This window comes from Macaca nemestrina, chromosome 13 (genome assembly GCF_043159975.1).
Source record: "Macaca nemestrina isolate mMacNem1 chromosome 13, mMacNem.hap1, whole genome shotgun sequence".
In the NCBI taxonomy this organism is placed as follows: Eukaryota; Metazoa; Chordata; class Mammalia; order Primates; family Cercopithecidae; genus Macaca; species Macaca nemestrina.
Genome location: NC_092137.1, coordinates 78492167 through 78513829, shown reverse-complemented (window position 1 = coordinate 78513829; position 21663 = coordinate 78492167). Strand labels below are relative to the sequence as shown.

Sequence of the window (21663 nt, the reverse complement as noted above, 5' to 3'; positions counted from 1 at the left end):
ATATGCAAAACCGTGAGTAAATGGCAGTTGTATGCCGATTTGGTGCAAGTCATCCGAGAGATGAGTATGTGGCAGGCTATGTTTGACCTGAATACCCAGGGACCAGATGATGAACGTTTCACCTCCCACATGAGGAATATTGTGTTGGGTTCTGCACCCCCAAGTACCTTTGGCTCCCTAGCTGCTGTCCTCATCCCATACGTACAGTGCTGCATACATAAAGTGACCACTGCTATGATGGCTCTTGGGGAAGCTGTCAGTGAAACAGAGGGGTCCACGCTGTAAAGAAGGGGAGGATATCCCACCTGCAGGGGTCCCACAATGGAAGAAAAAGACCCCCAGTGAGTGGCACACTCACATGTGTGGATAGATTTGATTTTGGCCAGGGTTGACCACAAGCAAATTGATACACAGCCCAATAAAGTACTCCTAACTTTGAGGAGACGTTTGTCTCTGGAGCAGCAGTCCCAGAAAATGCCTAAGGGGGAGAAGGACATTGCTGTGTGATCCAGTCCCACCGGGGGATGTAGCTCAAAGACTACTTGCTGCAGACAGGCAGAAATATAACGCCTTTTTTGTTTGATTAGGGAGCTGGCCGAGGGGCCCGGCTTGGGGGAACACCAGCTGACTGAAGGCCATGTATGGAATTAGCGATCCACTGGTTCTCCCACCAGTGTACGGTGAGTACAGGCACTGGTTGATACTGGGGCAGATTGCAGCCTTCTTTATAAGAACCCGGATAAGTTTCCTGGCAAACCTACTTACATTGATGATTATGGAGGCCAGTCAGTGAAAGTGAAACCTGTATCTCTGCTCCTTGGCATCGTCCATTTGGCTCTCCATTTATATGCTGTGTATGTCTCTCTCATACTGGAATACATTCCGCGGGTGGATATCTTGCATGACCTGATGTTACAAACCATGGCCAGGGAATTCAGACTCTGAGTGCATGTGGTGAAGCTGGTGCTGTGTGGGCATATGCATCACCAGCCTTAGGTTCTACCAAAACCCAAGTCAATATCATTTGCTGGGTAGGCGTATGGAGATAACTGAGATAATTTTAAAAGCTGAAGGGCCGGGCGCGGTGGCTCACGCCTGTAATCCCAGCACTTTGGGAGGCCGAGGCGGGCGGATCACAAGGTCAGGAGATCGAGACCACGGTGAAACCCCGTCTCTACTAAAAATACAAAAAATTAGCTGGGCGCGGTTGTGGGCGCCTGTAGTCCCAGCTACTCGGGAGGCTGAGGCAGGAGAATGGCGTGAACCCGGGAGGCGGAGCTTGCAGTGAGCCGAGATCGCGCCACTGCACTCCAGCCTGGGCGACAGAGCCAGACTCCGTCTCAAAAAAAAAAAAAAAAAAAAAAAAGCTGAAGGATGTACAAATAGTGTGTGGCACCCACAGCCCCTACAGTTGTCCAATGTGGCCAGTTAGAAAGTCTGATGAAAACTGGTGGATGGCGGTGGACTATCAGGAACTGAATAAAGTAACACCCCCTTTGCATGCAGCTCCACTCTCGATCATGGATTCAATGGACCATTTGACAAGGGAACTGGGAGAGTACCACTATGTAGTGGACTTGGCCAACGCATTTTTCTCCACAGACATCGCCCCAGAGAGTCAGGAACAGTTCGCCTTCACGTGGGATGGGTAACGATGGACTTTTACAGTGTTGCTGCAGGGCTATGTGCATAGCCCCACGAAATGTCATGGTCTAGTTGTCATGGATTTAGCCACTTGGCTATGTCCAGAAGGGGTCTGCCTATTCCATCATATTGATGATATTATGTTAACCTCTGTTTCTCTTGCGGATTTAAAAGTGGTAGCACCCCTCTTACGGCAACATTTGGCAGCATGTGGTTGGGCCATCAACAAATTCAAGGTCCAGGGGCCTGGATTATCTGCCAGATTCTTAGGAGTTATCTGGTTGAAATAAAACAGAAGCCATCCCAGAGGCTATCACTGATAAGATTCAGGCGTATCCCCAGCCCACCATGGTGAAGCAGCTGCAAACTTTTGTGTGCCTCCTGGGATATTGGCAGGCATTTGTGTCCCATTTAGTTCAAATGATAAAATTGTTTCATATGTTAACAAAGAAGGGAGCTACCTGTGATTGGGATGATGCAGCTGAGACCACCTTCCTGGCAGGCAGTCAGGCTATTCAGAAGGCACAAGCTCTTTGGGTAGTTTACCAGAGGTGCCCATTTGAGCTGGGCGTGCATGTGAGCACAGATGGTTTTGGCTGAGGCCTGCGGTAGCTCACAGAGCACTTGAGAATGCCAGCAGGCTTTTGAAACTATGGAAGAGAGCTGACCTCCACTATTCCCTGATAGAGTAACAGCTGTGTTTGGCACCCTTCAGGCTTGTGAGAGTGTGACAGGATGGGCTGCCATCATCATGTGGATGACTTATTAGATAGCAGGATGAGTGAGTTCATGGGTAACAGACCCCTGGACTGGAATGGCACAGACATCTACTTTGGCAAAGTGGGGCGCCTACTTGGAGTAGTGGAGTATGCTGAGTACAAGTCCCTTAGTAGCAGAGCTGCAAGAGATCTTGGGACCAGTAGTCCTAATGCAAGATAAGTTCACTGGGCTTGAGGCACCCCTAGACCCTGAGCCTTCACCATTTAAGGAAAGGCATCCCCCTCATTCCTGATGGGGCATGGTACACAGATGTGTCTAGCTGAGGTGCTACTGTTGCCTGTATCACTGTTGTAGCCCAACCTAGTACTGACACCATATGGTTTGAAATCAGGTGTGGACAAAGTAGCCAATGGATTGAACTTAGAGACGTATGGATGGTAATCACCCAGGAGGTGACACCTATGGTAATCTGTACCAATAGCTGGGTGGTCTACTGAGGCTTAGCCTTGTGATTAACTACCTGGAAAACACAGAAGTGGCTAGTTAGTCACCAACACATTTGGGGCCAAGCCATGTGGCAAGACTTCCGGGAAACTGGACATCAGAAAGAGGCAACTATTTATCATGTGTCATGCCATATGCCTTTGGCCACCCCGGCAATGATGAGGCAGATGCCTTGGCCAAGTTTCGGTGGTTAGAGTCAGTACCTAGACATGATGTGGCCTTGTGGCTACACCAGAAACTGGGACATGAGGGGGGTAAACTGATGCAACAGGTCACTAAGCCCTGGGGTCGGTCTCTGCCCACACAAGACATTTGAGAAGCTTGCGCATGCCTGGCATGTGCTCAGGCATACCCTACACGGAGGCAGGTGCCCATTGTTACACAATAAGTAACAATAGGGTGAGTGGCCTTGACCAGGTGGCAAGTAGACTACACTGGGCCCCTGCCAAATGCAGGGGTGGCCAACCAACAGCACGCCATCCAGGCCCTGAAACACTTATGTGCCCTGTGTGGTCACCCTCTGGCTGTTGAGAGTGATAGGGGAACACATTTCACTGGAAAATAGGTAAAACAATGAGCACACTATATGGTCAAAAAGTAGGGATTCTATGTGTTATACAACCCGCAAACTGCAGGTAGGGTTAAGTGATGTAACAGGCTCTTGAAGAATGGGTTACACTTGCATGTCACATTCTGTCTGTGGGGCTGGAGTACCAGGCTGGACCCAGTGCTCCAAACCTTGAATGAATGGCCATGGAAAGGTGACCCTTCCCCAGTGGAGGCTTTGTTACACCAGGCTGCTATCCACATTTAGTTTCAGATGCATACCAAGGATGGCCTCCTCCAACCAGGTATGGGGATGAGTGGTAACCTGCTTTTGCCTGCCCCAGTGCCCCTACAGGTAGGGGAACAGAAAACCTGGCCGTGACCATGGACCTTCCAAGCCCTCACTGCCAGTGGCTGGCCATCATAGCTCCCTGAGGGGAGGACCTATAGTATGACTTTCATGTCACTCCTTGGGTGTTCAATGCATGGCCCCCATGGTTGACTGTTCATAGGGAATAGCCAGGGAAGGAACCCTCCTCCAGAGGACATATTATGACAGTCTATGTGGCTTATTATGATCTCCCCCATGACTTTGGCATAGATACAGGACCTAAAGGAACCATGGGGAGCTGAGAAGCTATGGTACCATTGCCCAGGGCAGAAGCCCTTGGAGGCTGCATTGTTATCCAGGGATGAAAGGTTAGCCTGTATTTTGTCTGAGGGATGTGATTTACCTCCATCAGTACCTGTGTCTTCTCTGTCATTTCAACCATAGGTTAACATGCTCCAACTGCATTGTGGACTGGCACCACACCTATGCGGAGGTGACCAAGGTTTCTAACTGTTGGATCTGTGCCTCCCTTCCAGCAGCAGCTGCAGATGGCTTGCCTTAGCACATATATTCAGTGCCTGCAGAGAACTGGACATGGCTGGAGACTTGGGGTTCCATGGCCAATGCCTGGAATGCAATGTGACAAGCTTTGAACAAAGGATCCACAAGACCCATGGTATACTTGCCCCCTGACTGGCCCATAGCATTTATGATGTCTGGGGCTGGCTAGTGGGGAAATATGTGGTAGCCCCAGCCGAGGAACCACAGTGCATAGAGCAACACGGGCGACACCACTGTAGGGCGGGTACCCATCACGGCCTGTGTAAACATAACACACGTTGCCACACTGAAGGTACGGTGGAACAAGTGGCCCCTCCAAGGTCAGGCCCCGATGGATTTTGTGCCCCCTGGGAGTTTATGGGTCTCTGGGGACAAAGGGTGGCTTACTTACTTACCAGTGGATTGAACTGGATGGTGTACCTGAGGGTGGCCTTATGTACCTGCCACTGTCCTCCCCATGTTGCCCAGATGCCCACATAACTGGGAGGAGGTACAACACACTTGGTTTTTGTGAGTGTGATGAGCCCCCTCGTGGTTATATCCCTTGGCAATGACTATCTGGAGCAGGTGCTATAACAGTAGAAGCACAAGTTACTGTTCTTGCAGAGCACACTGCTCAGATTCTAAATTACACCTGAGTGGTCCTCCTCCTGTTAAAAGATGAGGTTGATCAGGTCAGAAAGGTGATATTACAAAACCAAATGGCCTTAGACATAATAACTGCTGCCCAAGAAGGCACCTGTGCCTTTTTAGGAACACAATGTTGTACCTTTATCCCTGACAATTGGCAGAACATAACAGCAGCCCTGCAAAGGGTCTCACGGGACAGTAAGGTGCTCAAGAGCTTTACTGACAACTCCCTGCAGAGATGGTGGGAATCCCTAGGCTCTGGCCTACATTGGGCCTTAATAGTCATAAGTTGCATAGCTTGGATCCTAGTAGTGAGCTGTTGCTCTCTGTATTGCTGTTGTGGGTTATGGATTCAGGGCTTCGCCCTAATGGCTCGTGTCCCTGCCCATAGGACAACCTCAGCCTAGAGAGTGGGGTGTAAGGGAATGGCTGTGCTTTAGTCAGGAGTAGGCTGAAGCAGCCTTCCAGTGCAGCATAACTTAGCAAGTTTGGAGTTCAGGCATACACTCTCACACATTATGTAGCCATGCTATGTGAGGCACATTAGGTGATCACCCATGTTAGCTCTTGCTTGGCTTGGAACTATTATTGTCTGGAAAAGGTATAATTATCCTGATAACACCATACATATGGCTTGCTTGTGCTCAGAGAGAGAGTAAATCCATGTCAAAACTGTCTATGATTCCTTGAGTGTTTTTCCAGCTACCTGCCACTTGCCCACTCAGTTAGAACCTGGCACACTCCATCCTGAGAACCTTCATTGTCTTCTCACTGACTGAACCCTGAAGACCATATTTAATCTTCAAGGCCTTTCACCCTCAAGTCCATGTTTATATTTTCAGACTAATCTGCCTATTACTTACCCATAAACATTTCATCTAAGGAAAAAATTTCTTTTTATTATTTGAAACTACAGATGCTTAATGCTCATTCTCTTTTTAACAATAGCATGTTAATCTACTCATAGTCCCTTTACGTATTTTGATTTTTTTTTGTGTGGCAAAATATATATAACATGAAATTAGCATTGCAACCATTTTAAGTATACAATTCCTTGGTATTAGCTGCACTTAGAATCTTATACAACCACCACCACTATCTGTTTATAAAATGTTTTCATTATCCCAAACAGAAACTTCATAACCATAGAGCAAAACCCTCAATCTTCAATCCCATGGCGCTTGGTAACCTCTCATCTACTTTCTGTCTTTACGAATTTTCCTGTTTTAGATATTTGATGAGTGGCATCATATGATATTTTTCCTGTTGTGTTTGGCTTATTTTACTTAGCATAGTATTTTCAAGGATCATACATATTATAGGATGTTTCACTATTTTAAGGCTAAATAACACATCATTTATATACACCACCTTATATTTATATATTCATCTGTTGATGAATACTTGGGTTATTTCAATTTTGTGGCTATTGTAAATAATGCGGCTATGAACATCAGTGTCAGAAATCTCTTTGAGAACCTACTTTAAATTATTTTAGATATATACCTAGAAGTAGAATTGCTGTATCATGTGTTAATTTTTGTTTGTTTGTTTTGAGGACTAACACACTGTTTTCTGTAGTGGCTGCAACCATTTTACATTCTCAACCACAGTGCACAAAGTTTCCAATTTCTCTATATCCTCATCAACACTGACATACAAGTAACTGCATGAGTGACTGTTTTCATATTCTTTGGGTATATACTAGGAGTGGAATTGCTTAGTCATACAGTAATTCTGTGTTTAGGTTTTTTAAAAAACTTCTAAACTATTCCACATAGGGGCTTCTCCATTTTACATTACCACTAACACAGTATCTTCATGGACTTGCCCAAACTTGATATTTTCATTTTATGTTTTTTAAATTTTTTTAAGTTGTTGAAATGATGCAGAATTTTTCTCAGCCATTTTGCCAGCTTGAGACCTCCGGCTGGAGATTTCCAGCCAGCAGTGCCCCTGCTTGACCCACATTCTCCACAGGAGGTGCCCCAACCACTCAGCCACTGGGCCACACCTGGCTTTCACTCTGGCATGAATCCTGCAGCCACCATGATTATGAGCTCAGCCCCCAGATGAAGAGGGTGTATAGGCAAGTGAGTGAAGGGTCTGGCCAGCTGCTTCAAGTATTGGCACAGGAGTGGGCTCCATGCAGGGCTTACAGCTTGACCAAGCATGTTGCAAGTGACTTCCATGGTGGACTCTAGCATCTAGACAAGGGGAACATGAAGGCACTCAAGCAGGGAAGCCCATGACCCAGAAGTCCCAGATTGGGTGTTACAGTGTGAATAATAACTCTTTTAGTCCCACTGTCCACAGCCTAAGGCACAGTGGCAAGTTAACAACTCAGTCCCGTCACACTGCTCTGGCCTGAGGCACCTGGATTGGCTCAGCCCCAGCACTGCTTTCCATGGAGTGGAGCAGTTCCCTTCTGCTTGCAGAGGTTGGAGGGCCACAGTGTTACTGCTTTCTTTGTACCTGTGCTCAGCCAGGTGCCAAGTTCTTGTTCGGAGTCCAAGAAGAATGAGCTTATGCTGACAATCAAAGGGTGAGGAGAGAGGATAAAAGTTTCACTGAGCGATGAAAAAGCTCTTAGTGAAGAGGGAATGTGGTCAGGTGGTCTCTCCCTCAGTGTGGCTGGGTCTGGGGCTTTTATGGGCCCAGAATGTGAGAGTGCTGTGCTGATTGGTTTATGAGTATGCAAAGAGGCTAAAACAAAGGCATCATTCAAAGGTGCACATGACAGTGTAAAAAAGCAATTAGAGAAGGATAGGTATATGTAAAATAGGTGAAGGGTGCGGATCAATCTAAGAAAAGTGCACCAAATGGGGATAGAGGCACTCAATCTGGTCTGTGGATTTACCCAGGACTTGTAGTTTGGCTTCAAACTGCCTTCAACTTGAAGGTTGGGTTTCACTGGGACCCACTCCTCTCTGCCTAGGATTTGTCTACCTCCTGCCTGTATTGATGTCAATAACCATCTTAGGAGATGAAGTGTGAGTGGTTTCTCATTGAGGTTTTAATTTGCATTTCTGTAATGACTAGAGATGTTGAAAATATTTTCATGTTCTTATTAAGCATTTGTTTGTCTTGTATGGAAAAATGTCTATACAAGTCTTTTGCCTAATTTTCTTTGGGTTTTTGTCATTTTGTTCTTGAGCTGTAAGAGTACTTTATTCAATATATTAAGCTCTCAAAAATATACAATGTATAAATACTTTAAATCCTTAATAAGTTTTATTTTCACTTTCTTGATAATTTTGTTTGATGCACTAAAGTTTTCAATTTTTATGAATCTTAATTCATCTGTTTTCACTTATGTTGCTTGTTTTCTGGCGATATATCAACAAATCTGTTGTCTTATCCAGGGACATAAAGTTTTATGCCTAGGTTTTCTTCTGAGGATTTTATGGGTTTAGCTCATACATTTGTTGATTTTTGTATAAGGTGTAAAGTGGGGTTCAACTTAAATCTTTTTCTTGTGGAAATGCAGTTATCTCAGTATTATTTGTTGAGGATAGTTCTCCTTCCCACTGGGAAAGATAACTATATTTAAAAAAAATAAATTGTCCATATATCTGAGGGTTTATTTCAAGACTTTTAATTCTATTGAGTTATATATTATTTCTAATCTTTGTGCCAGTATCACACTGCTTTGATTACTGTAATAAGTTTTGAAATTGAGAAAGATGAATCCTCCTTTTTTTTTTTCTTTTTCAAAATTGTTGTGGCTTTTTTAAGCTCTTTGGAGTTCCGTATGAATTTGAGAACAAGCTTTTTCGTTTAGCCCTAAATGACTGTTAAATTTTTGATAGAGAGTGCATTCAGGCCAGAGCTTGCTTAGGGTGGTATTGACACAAAAATATTGTCTTCCTACCAATGAACATAAAATATCTTTGCATCTGCAGTATTTCGTACTCTGCAGTGGTATCAGAATAACACGGGACTCATGGAATGAGTCAGGTTGTGTTTTCTCTTCTTCTATTTTGTGTAAGCATTTCAGGAATATTAGTGTTACTTTAAAAATGTTTAATAAAGGTCACAGTAAAATCTTTTGATCCTGGACTTTATTGGGAGGTTTTTGATAACTGATTCAGTCTCTTATTGTAGATCTGTAGTTCTCTATTTATTCTGAGTCAGTTTGGACAATTTGTGTGCTTGTGAGAAGTTTCTATTTCATCTAGATTGCCTATTGTTTGAGATACATTTATTCATAATATATTCTTATAATCCTTTTTATTATTATAAAGTCAATAATTGTACCCCACTTTCATTTCTGATTTTAGTTATTTTTGTCTTTTTTGATTTGTCAGTCTGGCTAAAGCCTTGTTAATTTTTTAAAAAGTATTTTCAAAGAACCAACTTTGGTTTCTTTTTTTGTATTTACGTTTTTTCGTTTTATCTCCACTGTATTCTTATTTTTGTTTATTTATTTGTTTTTTGGTCACCTTTGGGTATAATTTTCTGTTTATTTCTAGTTCCTCAAGGTATAAAGTTTGTTAATTAATTCAAATTTTTCTTCTTTTTTAATGTAGTTATTTGAATCCATAAATTTTCTTCTGGGCACTGCCTTCTCTACATTTATTAAATTTTGGCACATTGCATTTTGTGTATTCATCTTATTTTCTAGTTCCCATCATTATTTCTTTTTTGACATGTTGGTTGTTTTAGAGCGTTGTTCATTTCCATGTATTTGTTAACATTCAAGTTTTCCTTCTGTTATTGTTTTCCTGTTTCATTTTCTTATAGTCTGAAAAGATACTTATAGGATTTCAGTTTTTTTATTAATAAGTTTATTGAGACTTTTTTGGTGTCTAACATATGATCTATTCTGGAAACATATGGTCTATCCTAGGGAATGTTTATGTATTAAAACATCTTAAAGAACATCAGTCTCACAGAAGGGGAATAGAAAGGTGGTTGAAAGAAAATTGTGTGGGTAGTGGGGGAGAAAGGGAGAGATGTTTGTCAAAGAATAAAGGTTTCCCGTGAGGAGGAATAAGTTTGAACAGCACTGTGATTATATTTAATAATACATATTGTATAATTGAAAACTTCTCAGATAGTAGACCTTAAATATTTTTAATACAAAAACCTGATAAATATGTGAAGTGATTGATAGGTTAATTAGCTTGATTTAATCATTTCAGAGTGTTTGTAAATATCAAAACATCATAAATATGTACAGTTTCTTTGGCAATTACACTGCAATAAACCTGAAAAATCATCATCAGATTGTCTTAATTAATTGGCATTATTTTCAGCATGTCTATGTATTTTATAACAGTTTTTGACTTAAAGTCTTTTATGTCTGATAACAGTAGAGTGACCCCAAACTCTTATTTTTTTACCACGTGCATGGGATCTTTTCCCATCCATTCACTTGCAATCCATATATGTCTTTATATTTGAAATGAGTCTTGTAGATAGCACACAGTGTAATCATATATGCTTTTCATTTTTCACTTAGGCAATTTCACCCTTTTGATTGGAATTCAAACCATTTGCATTTAGAATAATTACTGATAATGAAAGACAAAACTTCAATTTTGCTTTGCTTTCTCTATGTCTTTTACCTTTTTGTCAACTATTTCCTCCTTCCCTCCATTATTTTCTTTCTTTTGTTTAGTTGATATTGTGTAGCAACCATTTTAATTCTATTCTCATTTCCACAAACACACACATACACACACACACACACACTAAATGTAGATTGACAGAATGGGTTAAAATCATTATATTTACATATATAATTATATATTATATACACCACAAATATATTACATACAAATTAGTATATATAAATCAGTATATATAAAAGTACATATAGAAAATAAAGTATATATTACATATACAATAAAGTGTGTGTGTATGCACACACACACACACACACACACTTTTTTTTTTTTTTTGAGACGGAGTCTCGCTCTGTAGCCCTAGCTGGAGTGCAGTGGCACAATCTCGACTCACTGCAAGCTCTGCCTCCCAGGTTCACGCCATTCTCCTGCCTCAGCCTCCCGAGTAGCTGGGACTATAGGCACCCACCACCACGACCGGCAAATTTTTTTTTTTTTTTTTAGTAGAGACAGGGTTTCACCGTGTTAGCCAGGATGGTCTCCATCTCCTGACCTTGTGATCCGCCCACCTCGGTCTCCCAAAGTGCTGCGTTACAGGTGTGAGCCACTGTGCCCAGCCCACACACACATACTTTTTAAAGCAACTTTAGGTTTACAGAAAATTTGTGTGGAGATTACAGAGTTCCCTTATGCCCTCTAACTCTCAGCCAGTTTCATCTATTAACATCTTGCATCACTGTGGTACTTTTTTTTTTAACTATTGATGCACCAATACTGATACATTATTATAAACTAAAGTCTACAGTTCACATCCTCAAATGCATGTGATCACATGAAGAGGTGTTCTGTGTATAGAATAGAAGGTAGTAAATATGTGTGAAAGAAAGAGAAGTGAAAAAATAAAGAAGCTAACACATAATGCATACCTACTAAGCCCAGAATACTGGTAAAGATATTTTCTTATTGTCAGGAAATGTCAAAATAGAAGTTGTAAGTAAGAGAGAGATTTGTGCATGAAGACAAATCTCCAGTTTAATCTTACATCTGGGGATAAAGAACTTTTGGCCTTTGTGGTACTGTCAAAGTTAAGAGTAGATTCAAACTATGTGACATCTCAAAAAGAACTCCATTCGGAGAGACTGCTATAATCTAGTTACACCATATATTTCATAACATATAGTTATCAACTAAAAGGTATAAAATAATTATTATGTTTATGAATTGAATTTAAGTTCAAGAAAATAATATTAGTTGTATTATTCAATTATAGTTTTTATCTTTGTAAGCATACTTTACAGATACTGATATAGCCAGAAATATTTATGCACATTTATTCTTATAAAAGTTATCCTTAGTAAACAAATATATAGTATCAAGGGTGTTAGAGTAAGATCACCAGGGAAAAAATTAAAGAGAGAGAGAGAGAGAAAGAAAGAAAGAACTTTATTGGCTTATAGAAGGAGGGATACCGAGAAAATGAAAAATACACTTAGAGGCAGACAGATGTGATTTTATGTATTATAGACTCCTATTTATTCATTTATAAGCTACAATATCACTTTGTTGCCATTCTAGAAAGGCACCCTTGTGTTACAGAGAGAAATGATAATTTTTCTCTTTTTCGGTGTTTACAATTCTTTATCAATTTTATTATGGAATTTTACAAGGGCTATGTTAAGTATTAGTGGCATCTATTGGCTGTTCTCATTTCCTTAGCAAGTTGCCCCTTGAGTTCCTATTGTCCTAGTAGTAAGTTCTAGCAGTTACATAAATGTAGGTTTACTGCCTTTTCTTTGTACATTCAACACTACACTGATCATGGCATTTTTTGCTTCCTGCATAGTCTCCAAACCAGGTTCCATGTTTTCTCTACCACTTCATTTTGATCCCAGTTTTATCTCCTGAACTCAGAAATGTTTTGCTGTTTTACCCAGAGCAGAGTTTTCTATTGTGACTTTGCTCTTCTGGAGCCATTCCACTTCCATGAAAAAAAAATGTATATTAATCTGTCTTTTAATTTTCATACCTATTGTCATTTGTCTGTTTGGTATTATTAACTGAAACAGCAGAAAGAAGTGCTGAGAAAATTATATTTGTGATCAACAGCATTTCATTACAGCCTCATTTTTCATTGTAACTTAAAAAGGGAACTTGAACAAGGTCTTTGAGTCTCAATAAATTGGCCTGCAAAGTGGGGATAATACATACCTAACAGAGATGTGATGATTAAAGATGATACTGTATTGTCTTTCTCTTATTTAGAAAGCTTCCCCTTACCTTCCTGGCAAGATTCTTCTCTTTAGCTAGGTCCCAGTTGACTTACCACTTTATTTCTAAAGTATTTCTCTTTACTTTAAGCAGAATTAATCGCTGCTGCTTCTGTGATCCCACAGCACCTATTCACAAGCACTTATCACATTTTTAGCTACATTCCAGATTGCCCTTAGCCAGCAACAATTTGTGAACATTTTTTAAGGCCAGTAATGGAACCAATTTATCTTTAAAAACTTAGCACTTTTCACTTTACCTATCATGGAAATAAAAAGACATTCATTGAATTTCAGTTGAATTGTCTCCTCTGCAGAAAATCCAAATACTTGGTCATTTTATGTTTAGAAAGTTGTTTGCACCTCTTCAGATCAGAGGTAGGGAGTAAAGTGACCTCAGTAATCAAGCCAATAGGCCACCCCACCCCCACCTCCCCCATCTGCTTTCGAAGGACACACACCCCAAATTTACCATAATATTAAGGCTAATTTTTCAGGAATGGTGCCCTCTATATTTGACAGTGGTAGAGACACATGGAGGGTATTTATACTTCTTTAATTTTATATTTTGTACATTCTGAAGACAATTTATTTTCTTAATTCACTTCATTGTTTCAGGCAGTTATAATATAAATGATTATCAACAGCTATCATTATTTTTCACATTCCATCTATGTGCACAATTCATTCGCAAAAGAATGCTGGATACTTCTCAAGCAACAAAGTATTTCTAAGAAAAGGCCCATTTCCATAAATGGATATGTATTCATTTAAAAAGCATTTCATTAATTGTACTTCTCAAAAGACACTATTTTGCAGGTAGTGGCTTTAATTTTGGTGAACTGAATGTTTAGATCATGCAAAAGCATATATGCAAAGAACATAATGAGTGAGGTTGGGTGGCATGATATAATAAAAATGTTAAATGATATATGTTAGATTCATTCACTTAGTGAAACCCTTTGTCTTGGAAGAAAATATTCGGTAAAGATGATAGAAAATTTCCGTTTTTGCAAAATAAGTGAAAATTAGCCAGGGATTTTGAAAAATTGTTTTTGGGGTCTTAGTCAAAGTCTTTTAACATATGAAAACAACAAGGAGGAAAATATGTAAATTTAAAATGTATGTTCAGGTTTCCTGAAAAATTCAGTCTTGAAAAAGTCTACTAAAATATAACAACCAAAAGAGACAATAGATCTTGTTCAAGGCAAATTTATGGCTATTGCATTGCTTTTTGCTTGTGTCAGCTAACCCTGGCAAAAAAGAATCCTTTTGCTATTGGGGTGCAACCTGTAAGCTTAGATGTTTTCTTCCTTGCTCTAAAAATCTTGTTTGTATCTTGTGTCTTTTTCCATTCACCACAGCTATATTTAAATGTGGGTAAAATTTTGGAATGTTTGATTTTTATTATACTAAGGACATTTATGTTTAACCTGACTGTGTAATTAATAATTAATTGTAATTAATAAATATTCTTCTTTGTCCTTGTATAGCAAATACTTGTTAATTTGAAAACATACCTTTTTGGTTTGGCATTACTCTGCTTTTAAATTAAAACAAAACATAAAAATAACGATTTTTTGTAGGACATGTTAAAAAAATAATGCCACTAATTTTCATTTGTAGCTTACATAAATAATTTTTATATATTACATGCAAACTACATGTCTATGTATGTAAAAGCACTAGGCATTATTCTATATTCTATGTTGTATATATCATTATGTTGATATATGAAATATGTACATAAGATCTACAGTACACTACATGCAGGGGCATGGGCTTCAAAATTGTATGATTAGATTATTTAAAAATATTTAAACAACTACAATGTAAGCTTGATTAAAAATGCTCTTTCATTTATGTTGCCTTTACTATATATTTAATTTTGACTGTTGTATTTAATAAATTAGAAGCATTTTCCTTTTATTGATGAGTAGTTTTGTGTGTGTGTGTGTGTGTGTGTGTGTGTTGTTTTATTTTGTTTTGTTTTGTTTTGTTTTGGAGATTTAGTCTGATTGTGTCGCCCAGGCTGGAGTGAGGTGGCACCATCTCCGCTCACTGCAACCTCTGTCTCCCAGGTTCGAGCAATTCTCCTGCCTCAGCCTCCCAAGTGGCTGGGATTATAGGTGCATGCCATCATGCCCAGCTAATTTTTGCATTTTTATTAGAGAGGGTGCTTCACCTTGTTAACCAGGATGGTCTCGACTTCCTGATCTCGTGATCCGCCCGCCTCGGCCTCCCAAAGTGCTGGGATTACAGGCACGAGCCACCGTGCCGGGACGAGTTCTCTTTTTTTTCATCATCACCAGCATTTGATATCTTTTGTCTTTTTAATAATAGCTATTCTAAGCGGGGTGTGGTGATAACTCATTTTGATTTTCATTCCCCTGACGATTAGTGCGTTGAGCATTTTGTATATATATGGGCTAACAAAGGGCATTTTCAGGGCTAACAAAGGGATTGTTATATATTATATATACAACTATATATTGTATACACTATGTGTGTGTGTGTGTGTGTGTGTGTGTGTGTGTATATATAGTGTGTGTGTGTGAGAATCTCTTTGTTAGCCCTAATACCAAAGGATAGTTATACTTTGTTGCCTAGTACAATTGATGATGACTTTAAGTTATTTATCTATACTATGTCTGCCAAATTGAGGCTAATGTTCTCCTGACTCCACAGCTAATTTGATTGCTATGATAAATCAATAGGTACATGAGAATCCAAAATCCAAAGCTTAAAGCACCAGCAGTGTTGCATCAAGACTCTTTTTTTTTTTTTTTTTTTTTGAGATAGGGTCATGCTCTGTCCCCCACGCTGGAGTGCAGTGGTGCAATCATGGTTCACGGCAGGCAGCCTCGACCTCCAGGTTCAAGTGATCCTCTTACCTCAGCCTCTCTCCAGGAGATGGGACTACAGGTATGCGCCACCATGCCCAGCTAATTTTTGTATTTTTTGTAGAAATGGGGTTTCACCATTTCAGCCAGGGTGATCTTGAATTCCTGGGCTCAGGCGACCCACTCACATCGACCTCCCAAACTGCTGGTATTACAGGCATTAAGACACCACAGCCGGTTGAGGACTCTTTCCAAATGATTTATTGTAGATATCACACTTTTAGAGACACACTTCTCCGCTTCAAGCATCTCCCACATGTAATCTGTTGTCTTGCATATAAACAGAAAGAGATACGCTAGATAGAAAAACTGTAGTATAGTGACCTCAAAAAAAAAAAAACAAAACACTATAGATATAGGTAGATAGATATACATATAGATGTAGATAAATAAAAGGCACCTCAGATTTGGGGTTATAAAAACTGTAAGACTGGGATCAGCGAGACATAATGTAGATACCAGAAGAGGCAACCATTTACCACTCTTTAGCATGTTAGACTTGCTTTTTCACATGTAAGACAGAATTTAGCAATATCAATTTTCAATTGTAAATTCAATTTTAATTATAGTGGTTAAGTAAGGAAATTTACCCCCAGATTCGAATAGAAGTTTGTCTTTTAATCTCTTCGTTTTTATTGTTGCAAGATTAATTTAAAATAATCAATAAAATCCCTATTTATTGATGTGCTATATACATGTTAGGCACTGTTTCAAAAAAAGTTTTACATAATATTTGATTTGTTCTTCACAATGCCTAATGTAGCTGATATTTACTTATTTACTTTTCTTTTGTTTTTTTTTTTTTTTTGAGACGGAGTCTTGCTCTGTCGCCCAGGCTGGAGTGCAGTGGCGTAATCTCGGCTCACTGCAAGCTCCGCCCCCTGGGTTCACGCCATTCTCCTGCCTCAGCCTCTCGAGTAGCTTGGACTACAGGCGCCCGCCACCACGCCCGGCTAGTTTTTTTGTATTTTTTTTGTATTTTTAGTAGAGACGGGGTTTCACCGTGTTAGCCAGGATGGTCTCTATCTCCTGACCTTGTGATTCGCCCGCCTCGGCCTCCCAAAGTGCTGGGATTACAGGCGTGAGCTACCACACCCGGCCACTTATCTTCATTTTTTAAAAAAGACAAAGCCAGTATTAGAAAGATAAACTTACCTACAATTATACAAATGATAATTGTGAATAATTAAAACCGAACATTGTTCAACTTCATGTATGGGATTCCTGTACTCTTATGACTCCTTTATTTTGTTGTATGCTTTTATATTCTCTTTTCTGAGACTTCTGTGGTTGTTCTAGTGAAAAAAAATTGATACGGTGAGTCATGAACTTCTAATTAGAGGTTCTCTTGAACCTGAAAAAAATTTGCTCAAGTAAACTTCTGAGATTCTAAGTTTTTACTTATTCACCTTATCTACTAGAAAGATGAATAATGACCAGTCTTTTGCATTTTATTGATTAAACCACATATATAAATAGATGGATAGACAAAATCCAAAAATTAGTGATGAATATAAAAACCAAATTACAGTCCATTATTTGACCCAGAAGTGAAAGTTTGAAGACAAATAAGTATATAACAGTAAGTGATAACTTTTGAAATTAAAAAAAAAAAACAAAAAAACAAAAAGGTGTCACTTATGAACATCAAACAAATATAAATGAAGAAAATTCTTAAGTGTGAAAAACCAGTGTGAAGAAAGCTTTATATGGCTAGGAGCTATAAATAATAAAAGCAAACTATAGTAACTAATGCAAAAGTTGTGCATAAGAATTGTATTTTAAAATGATAATATTTTAGTGACTATAATAATTTTGAAATGCAATATGTCACTAATGTTTATTTTTAACATGTTGTATCATGGACTTAGCAGTTTAGGTAGAAAGCTCTGTGAAAGTAAAAGTTATCCAGAGGCTATAAAAGAGCTTTCAAAACTCAGGGAAATTTTCATAAGCCACCTCAAATTCATAAAGCAAACTGTCAACAGGATTGAACAGCAATATTTACCTACTAAAAAATATTTTCTTTCTAAACGTAAAGGGTAGTGAACATATCACTCAGTACAACTACTTGTTTGAAATTGTTGTAATTACAATTTCTGTAACACAGCATCAAAACATAAATTTAAGAAATCAGCATTTGCAGGTGCCAGACTCCAAGAAGCGTTTTCTTGGAATATTGAATACATTAAAGTCACAAAATTGACAGCCCGGATAACTTTTATAACTAGAATGTCAGCAGCCTTTTGCATTTTTAAAACATGTGAGGGATGGAATTCATTTTCTTACTTAGATTCCAGCTGTGGGAGGCCCATGGGAGTTTCTGAATTCTCTGCTCCTTAGAAATATGCTGAGTTCCATCACTGGAACAGGGACATAATTGACTCAAGTGTCCTATTTATAGTAGAAGCAAAAGGCTTTGTCTTTTGTCTCTTTGTAATTTGAAAAAAAAAATAGTACTTTAAGTATATTATGTTATAATCTCCAAAAGGATTCCAGATTTACTTGCAGAATGACCACCACAACCATATGCAGCTATTGCAAAGTGTCCTTTAAAATAGTGATAAGTACAACACAATGAAAACACAACCCTACCAAGAAATTCAAACTGCTAGTCAACCTACTAAAAGTGTGTGAGGGGCTGTGGAGGTAATAGGCTACTAATAATGCTAATGGAGTTATATTACGTGAAATTTGTTTTCACCTCAAGCCAAAGTTACACCTTGATACATAAAATAGATCCCACAGAGGAAATAAAGCCCCTCCTGCACTATAGGTGTGTGTAGAAACTGCACTGAGATAATTGGATAGCTATCCTGCACTGCACTGGATATTTCTTTTAGAGGTGAAGTCCAATCACCCGTTTTACCCTCAACCCTTAAACTACATAAACTACTCAAACATAGCAACTTCCAGAGAAGAAAAGTGAAGAAAGAAAGGGACTGGAAGAATCAGTAAGTTTCATATGTCACATTTTTCTATGGGAGAGTTTCACCATAAATATACTATTCTAAGCAGAAGTAACTACAGCAAGAGTTCTCCTGCGCGCCATTTATGGTGGAAGCTTTACCTTTTATTTTTACGTTAGTATAGTGTATTATAAAACCAAGTTTTAAAGTTAGACGTCACAGTTTTGTGCAGTAGTCTTGCACTGGAAAACTTTCTGAGAAATTAAAAAATTAGACCAAGAACCATGCCCATCAACCTGACCCACATCTTAAATTTGAGACAAGAATTCTGTCATCATCTAGTGGAAAATAAAGCTTAAATTTTAGAAAATATAGATCGGGAAGATATTTATGTATACATAATTTTTTTTGTAATAAAAAAATTTTAATTAAATTAAAATTTAAATTAAAAAATTAAATGGAATTCAAATTTTAAAAATCTATGTTCTCATATTCCGTCAGTGCTGGTTTAAACATTGTTAGATTTCTTTCATATGTCTTAAACTTCAGGCCAACTGTTTGTGTACTTTCTCTTTACTTAACCATGGCTTAATTGGGTATAGGTAGAGAGCTTACTTATAGTCCATTGCCACAAAATAAATTTTGCCACTTTGTAATTTCATGTCAAATGTGATGAAAATGAAGCAGTAGGAACTGAAATATATTTATGAACTTATTTTCAATTGACAAAAAATGGTTGTGTATATTTATGGGGTATACAATTTTGACCTATGTATTCATTGTCCAAAGAGTTAATAAAGCTAATTAACATATTCCTCACCTCATCAGTCTGTTATTTTTTGTGTGATGAAGGCATTAAAAATATATTCTTTTGCAATTTTGAAATATACAATACTTTATTGTTAAATTTGGTCATGATGCAGTGCAAAGGATCACTAAAACTTTGTCCTCCAGCTTAACTGAAACTGAAAGTCTGATTTGTGAATTGAGCAGACCAGAACCAGGGGAGGCTCAAAGCCACTCTGTATTGCCCTGTGGTCCAAGAGGATTTAGGCATAGAAAGAGGAAAGAGATGTACAGTAAATAGAAGTGAGGTAGAGAAACAGCTGGAATGGTTACAGCATAGCATTTGCTTTATTTAAATATGGTTTGAACAGCTGGCTGCCTTTGATTGGCTGAAATGTGGTAATAGGCACAAGAGTAAGTAACAATCTGTTTATATATTCAATTAGGTTACAGTTCGCTATGTACAGAGAAACTACAGGTCAAATTTAAAATACCTATGGAAGCAGCTTTAGGCTTAATGTAATTTAACATCTTTGATCAACATTCCCCCTTTTCTCATCTCTCTGCCTCCCTTTCAGCCTCTGGTGGCCACCTTTCTACTCTTTGTTTCCATGAAATCGACTTTTCCATTTGGTTTTGTCCAGATGTCTGTGGTGTCAATATTATACTTCAATTTTAGTGCTAATATAGGATTAAAGCAAATAATCTTACAGTTTGCCACATAGAAAACCTTTGTAATATATTGGCTTTTGTTATTAATACTGCTTGTTACAATGTGGAAATATTTGACACTTGGTGGGATCACACTTGATAGTAGGTATGAGCATATTTAAATTCTAATGAACTCAAGTAATCTAAGTCAGCCTCTTCAAATCTCTTCCAAGGCTAATTTTCATTCACTATCTATTAGGTTGTCCTGTTTATTTTCTTCATAGAACATACTACCATCAGATATGTATTTGCTGGTTGAACAATAAAAAAATTAAGTATAGATAATAGTAATTGCATCCTCACAATATATCAGTCCTTACACATCACTCATTTAAGCCTGATTCTCATCCTGCAAGAAAAGGCATGAAAATTTGTATATTTAAGAGGTTATTGTGGTGTACTCATATGTTAAGTAATCACTTTAAGATCACATGATTATCAGATGAAAACCTAAGAAATTAAGAAATTAAATCCAAGTTTTTCTTATATAGTAGCTCTCACTATGTTATTCTGCTTTAAGTAATATAGTTAACATTTTATATTATTCTACTAGTTATAATTTAATTTATTACTTTAGTCCTACTATTGCAATTTTCTGACATTTTCCCACACACAAAAGAAAAAAAGTAAAAGATAATAAGTTTATGATCTCATATAAAGCCAAGCATTTATTTATTTTCAATCCTTCATGAAAAAAATATGCTTTTCCTTTTTTGCAAGATGATTGAAATACCCAAGATAGATCTTTCTTATGAAAAAGAGTTGACATTAAACTATTAGAGCAATAAAGCAGAATATCCAGAGAGACTTTAACACTGTGAAAAGCGGTTGCAAAATTGTTCTGCTAGAACCGGAGTCTCAAAGGGCTCTGAGTGATAGTTACAACACAAAATAACAACTGAAACATGGGTAGAAACAAACTGTAATCTATTAGAAATGCAAATTATCTTTATTGCAAGGGTAATATATGCTTACTGAAGAAAATTTAAATAACCTTATCCAAAATAAAACAAGAAGAAAAATCTAAAACTCACATGTAATCTCACCAATTAAGAGACGACGATTGTAAATATTTGGCTATAACATTTCAAAATCTTTCTATATGTTTATACAAATGGGTTTATATTATACATAATTTTTAGAGTTCTTTCACTCAACAATAGGCTGCAAAGATCTATTCATCACAATCACTTAGTTATCTGTATTATTATACTATTAACTATGTTTCCATTGTTGAACTCAGGAGAGTTTTTTAGTTGTGTTACTAATTTAAATATGCATGTGAATCAACATTCTTGCAGGTGAAAACCTGAGCAGACTCTTTGCAACTCCTGTATGATAAATTCCTAAATGTGAAGTGGCTTTACCAAAAGGGACACACACACACACACACACACACACACACACACACACACACACATATATATAAAATACTCATTTGTATACATTCACTCATTCAATTTGCACATCCATAGGTTGCTAGTAAACATGGTGATTTTCACCCATATGAATGTGGGTGACATTTTCAACATCTCTACCATTATTAACTACTCAGGCGTCTAAATTATATGTATTAAC

General features: G+C 38.2%; 2 long non-coding RNA genes across 2 annotated transcripts in view; one reads left to right on the top strand and one right to left on the bottom strand.

The window, feature by feature from the left end:
• The window catches only part of LOC139357912 (uncharacterized), a 559919-nt gene that overhangs the window by 200048 nt on the left and 338208 nt on the right, over positions 1–21663 (top strand). The window lies entirely within an intron of this gene.
• Positions 1–21663, bottom strand: part of LOC105465331 (uncharacterized) — a 57056-nt gene that overhangs the window by 34218 nt on the left and 1175 nt on the right. The window contains exons 2-4 of the long non-coding RNA XR_977488.2: positions 17969–18111; positions 16835–16974; positions 4161–4372 (exon numbers count right to left, since the gene is read on the bottom strand). This is a non-coding gene — a long non-coding RNA (uncharacterized lncRNA). The remainder of the gene's footprint in view (positions 1–4160; positions 4373–16834; positions 16975–17968; positions 18112–21663) is intronic.